The sequence below is a fragment of the Equus caballus genome, chromosome 22 (genome assembly GCF_041296265.1).
Source record: "Equus caballus isolate H_3958 breed thoroughbred chromosome 22, TB-T2T, whole genome shotgun sequence".
Lineage (NCBI taxonomy): Eukaryota > Metazoa > Chordata > Mammalia > Perissodactyla > Equidae > Equus > Equus caballus.
Window position 1 is genome coordinate 34,920,662 of NC_091705.1, and position 6,255 is coordinate 34,926,916.

Consider the following 6,255-nt stretch of genomic DNA (forward strand, 5'->3'; position numbering starts at 1 on the left):
AGAGCTGGAAGGGTCCCAAGAGGCCACAAGGGGCAACCCCGTCATGTCACAGCAGGGGAACAGAGGCCCAGAGAGGTGAGGTGACTTGCCTAAGGTCACTCAGGGGTAGAGAGGAGGAATGAACGGGCATTCTGATGCCTGACCCAGAGCTTCCCTATGTCTCCAGATAGTCCCTGGATGTCCCAAGGCCTCAGTCCCCATTCTCACCCCCAGCCACACGTGTCCTCTAATGAACGCAGGGCAGGCCTCTCCAGCTTCGTCTCAGCCCACCTGCTGCCTGGCTGTCCAGGCTTCACCCAGACTCAGCTACTCACAGCTCCCCAGACAGCTCCTGCTCCCATGCTGTCTTCAGGCCTTGGCTCTCTCTGTCCCTCTCTTTTAATTGTCTTTCACCTGGACAACTCCTATGCTTGCTTCAAGACTCAGCTCAGATGTTACCTCCTCCAGTAAGACTTCCAAAGCCACCTCTCCCACCTCCCAGACTGGGTTGGGTCCTCTTCTCTCATCACCTTCAGTACCTGGTACTCCCCACTTACTGTGCTAGAATCATCTCTTTGCTTGTCTCTCTCTTTCTCTTTAGTCTGTGAGCTCATTGTGGGCAGAGACCTTATTTTTTATTCTTTATTTAATGGTAGGGCATGGCCCACTACATTCAGTGTTTGTTGAATGAACACATGGATGTATGGATGTACAGATGGATGGATGTATGGATGGACAGATGGATGGATGGACGGACAGATGGATGGATAGGTGGATCAATAGATGAATGGATGAATGGACAAACAGATGGACGAATTGATGGACAGATGGGTTGATGGACAAATGGGTGGATAGATTAGTCAGATAATGGCACCTGTAGTGACTTGACAGTGAGAGGTGAGTCCCTGGAGACTAGATATCCTGACTGATGGAGGGGCTCTTCGATGGGGAGGGAGTTACCTAACTTGTTATCTGCCTCCTCCAAGGGATGTCTGGCCAAGAGCAAAGGCACCTCTGCCCTGGTGCCTGGTCCCTCCTGACCAACTGGTTCCAACTCAGTGGGGTCTCCTGAGCTCTGGAAATTAATCAGACATCAGAGAGTCTATAGGAACTGCCTTTGCCTCTGACATTCTAGAACTCTGCATTCCTGAGGGCCCTCCCTCCGTGCTTCTTTCCAGGTCAGAGCTGCCACTCCAGAAGTGCTTCTGGGCATAGAAACATAGGTTCCTAGAGCCAAGAGGCCCTAGAAAATATGGAGTTCATCCCTCTCCCATTTTACAGATGAGGAAACTGAGGCCGAGCAACGCCAAGGAACTTGACCAAAAATGTACAGCAATAGAGCTGGGATTAGGGCTTGGGTCTCCCAATTCATTCATTCATTCATTCATGTAACAGATATGTATCCAGCACCTAACCTATGCCTTTTCCCCAGCATACTAAGTCTGTAAATAAACCTTCATCCCAATTTCTGAAGCCCTTTCCATGTTCCATCGTGACCTCTTGTAGCTCCCCAGCAGGCTTATCTATGCCTCACCAGCTGCACCCTTGGCACAGCCCCCATGCCAACTCTCTCACTCAGCAAATGAGGACCACGTCATTACCAGAAACCCCCAGCTCACACTGGTATGTGCAGAGGCAGTCACATGCATGTGCTGAGAGCTCCGCATTCCAGCCTCCCTTGTGGGCACCATGTTGGTCCCTGCACGCAGAACCTTGCCAGCTCAGACTGAGGCCAAGTGTTAAACTGGTCAAGCCCCACGGCTGTCCTTGGGGTGGGAGGGGTAGCTCGTCGTGGCACCTGAGATCTCAGGGCCAGGAACAGACCTCCGACTTCCTGCCCAGACTGGGGAACGTGTGGCAAGAAGATGCCAGAGGGGGGCCTCGGGGCTGAATATTTGCAGGCCAGTGGAGCAGGCAGGAGGCAGCAGTTCTCCATCAGCCCCTCCCAACAGGGCCATAGTCAGGGACAGTGCGGAGGCAGCCCGTCTCGACGAGATGGAGCCTTGCGTTCGGGGCAGGAGCTCAGACCTGGGCAAGCCGTGGCCACTGGCTGGGCCCTTTCTGTGGATCTTCCTGATGGACATGACCTCCCTGAAGATGCAGAACAACTCAGTATTTAAGTGCCAAAATAAGATTCAGCTGTGCAAAACAAAAAGCCTTCTGGGAAGAAATCAATGAACTAAGGACCAAAAGAAGAATATGGAAGAACGACAGAACCAAAAGCTGCTTCTTGGATGAAATACGAGACAGACTCCTGATAAGATTGATCATGACAAAGAGATGGGATGCAAATAAGTAAAGTAAAATACAGAGTCGGAAGGGAGAATAACATTGACTTCGCGATTAAAAGTAATTTAAAAACAATTGCGAAGTTACATGCTTATGAATTTGAAAGCTTGGGGGAAAATGGATACATTTCCAGAAAGTTATAAAATGCCAAAAGATTGGTCCAAGAAGAAGTCAGGAATTTAAATGGTTCGATCAGTATAACAGAAACTGAAATGGTAGCCAAGGCCCTCCCACTAGCCCAGATCAGACCCAGACTTTCTGATGGATGCGTTCTGCTGAATTTTTAAGAAACAATTCATGCCTATCTATACAAGTATTTCCCTCCACCAAAAAAAGCCAATCTACCTTATTTTATGAGACAAGTGTCATCTTGGTAGAAAAAAACAGATAAGACAATACAATAAAAGAAAATTATAAGCCCATTTCATTTATGAATACAGGATGGAAAAATGCTAAATAAAATATCAGTGGACTGAATTAGGCAGTGTGTTCACATAATGCTAATACCTCACCATCAGAAAGGGTTTATCCCAGAGACGCATCAACGCCAGGAAATCCACTAGTGTAATTCACTGCATTATTAGCTCAAAGGAAAAAAATCCAATGATGATATCAATTGATTCAGAAAAAGCTTTGGATAAGATCCCTAGGTATTTATGATGAAAAAAAAAAATGCTTAGCAAACGAGAAACATAAGTTTCTTAATTTAGTAGAGCTTTTAATATTGAAAACTTCCCGAAAATATTATTCCTCGTGGAGAAAATTTATATGCACATCAGGATCAGGAACAAGCCAAGAACGCCCAATATCACTGTTATTGCTTGATATGTAGTTCCAGAGAGCCAGGCGACAGCTGTCAGGAGGGAGAAGAGGATGAGCAAAGATTGGAAGGGAAGAGGTGAAACTGTCTCGTTTGTAGATTTGTGTGATCATCTAGCCTGAAAAGCAAATAAGGTGACAAAGTATTAGAAGAAACAAGAGTTCGGATACACGATCAACCACAAAAATCAGTAACAGTTTTACACCAGCAACAGCCAGCCAGAAAAACTCAAAATAGTAGTGGCTTAAACAAAGGGTATACACACATATATATTATAGATAGAGAGAATAATACATATTATAATATTACGTGCATATTCTTATATTATTATAATATATAATATATGTATGCTATTTTTTTAATCATGTGAATGAAGTCCATAAGTGAAGTCCAGGGTGCATATGGAGGCTCTGGGTGTCATCAGGAATCCAGGTTCCTTCTTTATTTCTCCTCTTCCCACCTCTGCACATGAGGTCCATCCGCAGGGTACCCTCATGGTCCAAGAAGGCCGTCAAGCTTCACCATCATGTGGGATTACTGACTGGAAGCACGAGGAAATGAGGAGTGGTGGTGGTAGGACAAAGGGAACCCTTTCCTTTTAAGAAATCTTCCCAGAATTTGCACACAACACTTCCGCTTCTGTCTCGTCGCTGGAACCTTGTCACATGGCCATGCCTCGCTGTAAAGCCGAGTGCATTGTTACCCCAAATAAAATCAGGGTTCTGTTATAGAGGAAGGAGGAGAGAAAGGATATTGGAATGGGCATCCATCAGGCTCTGCCACAGATCCCAATTTCCAAAAGAGGAAACTGGGCCCCAGAGAGCTAAGGGAATTTACACACAGCCACGAAACCAGTAAGTGGCAGAGTTGGGATTTTCATCTGACTGATTCTGGATCTTCCCACGGTACAGGTGTCCCTCTTACTCTGGTATGTCCAGCCACAGGAGCACTGACCCTGCTCGCTCCCAGCCCGGCTTGGGTCAGGCTCTGTTTTGGGGTTGTCTGTCTCTACTACCTAATGCAACAGCGGCAAGCACCCCAGCACCAGGCATCTTATTCACCTCCCCTCTCCAGCCTCTCCCACGGGGCTTGGCACTGGATCGATGTGCAGTGAACGCGAAGGAGGAATGCACGGAACGAACTGACAAAGTGTGAACGGCTGGAACCGGCTTCATCCTTCAACTGCAGGTGTTTGTCCACGGCTTCCGTCTGCTGTGCCCTGATCTAGCTGTGTTTCGTGAGTTTCACTATGCAGATGCATTTCCCAGCTCCTAAAATGTTAGGCCTGGCCCAGGTCTGAAAGGACATGTAGTCCATCTCAAAAAGGAAAAAAAGATGGAGAAACTTAGGGCCAGAGAAACAAAAGTGTACGTCCCAGATCCCAAGATACATGCGGCAAAGAATGAGTCATGTCTCTCACTCTGGCTCCGCTTCGTGGGTGCACAGAAAGATCGCATTTCCCAGCCTCCCCTGCAGGTAAGTGGGGCCATGTGACCAGTTCTGGCCAATAGAATATGAGGGGAAGTAATGAGTGTCACTGCTGGTCTGAGGCAGCCAAGGGCCAGTGTGCCTTCTCCCCGCGTCTTCTCCAAGGTGACCTTGGAGACCACTGGTCTAGACCGGTGATTCACCAATTGTCATGTGCGCACAAATCACCTGGGGTCTTATTAAAATGCAGATTCTGATTCTAGGGTGGGGCCTGGGAGTCGTCATTACAAACAAGCAGCTGGACGATGCCCATGCCTCGGGGCACAGATGTGAGTGGAGAAGAGCAGAGGGGGCAGCTCCATGCAGACTGCCTGACTTCATCAGACTGTTCGCGAGCTGACAGAAACCTGCGTTGGGTTAAGCCACGGAGATTTGGGGGTTTATTTGTGACCTCAGCCTAATTACCCCCAATTAACACCTTGGGAGAGGGAATTGTCATTTAGTCGGTCCACCAATGTTATTGAGTTCCCACCATGTACTCATTTTATGCCCTAGGCGCCTCCCTTTTAGGAGGCACTTGCTCTCCAGTGGTGCAGGTGCAAGATCGGCACCTGAGGGGGAGAGCTCCCTGAACTTGCTCCCGAGGTGCCCCTCTTACGGACCCCACTCCCAGCGCTGTAAGTAGGTGGGGGAGGCAGGATTCGAAGCCGGGCCCTTTTGACTTACGAGCCTGTGTTTCCTTCCGGTAAAGCAAAGGGCAGCTGTGCTCGTTCTGGGGTCTTATTTGCGGGGCCACAGCAGCAGCCAAAAGATTCACAGTTCCCGGGACTGTCACATCCCCTCCAGCGGCAAACTTGGCAACTTAGGGGCTTGAACCACACATGACCAGCCAGCAAAGCGGCAGCTCCTGCCAGTCTTTCAACACTTTGAACTGTTTGTGGAAGATTCATCCTCCACATTTTCATCATCGTCACCTCAGTGCCAGCCCGCAAGCTTCCTGAGCCTGCCGGGCCCAGGGCCTCCCGCTGTCCGCGCTCTCCCATCCCCTGTTATTAAAGAAAGAACCCTTTCCAAGCAAAAATCCATGCTCTGACTCAGAGGGGCCCCTCCAGGCAGGTGGCAACTCTCCCACTCATCTCCTGTCGCCTCCCTGCGCAGCCCTGACCCGGGCCTTCATCAGTCCGCACTGCCCTCGGAGGCACGGCCCGCCCCACTCCTGTCAGCAGAGGGTCCCCTCCTCTGTCACTGAGTTGGCTGCGATCATTGTTTCTCTCTCCAACTCCTCCTCGCACCTCATATTCGCTCCTGTCTTCCTTCCTGCCTCCGAGAAAGAAGTGCTTCAAAACCATTTCTCCCAGGAAAAACTGACCAATGGAGACAGAGGTCAGAATAGCGAGTACCTGGGGGACAGAGGGTACAGTCTTGGAAGGGGCATGAGGAAACTTCCGGAGATGTATCCTGATCTGGTGGTGGTTACACGGGTGTGTACATGTGAAGAGTTGTCGAGAAGTACACTTAATTTTAGCTCACCTTAAGCTCTGCTCTGTATACATATGATGCTTCAATTAAAAAGATATAAGCCGCAGAAAGCTCTATAAGCAGAAGCAAAATAAATAGCAACAAAACCACAATACAGGTTTTGGAATCATATGGACCTGTGCTGGAAACCTGGCTCTGTTTTCTAGCTGTGTGACCTGAGGCAAGTTACTTAACCTCTCTGAACATCACCCTTCTTATTG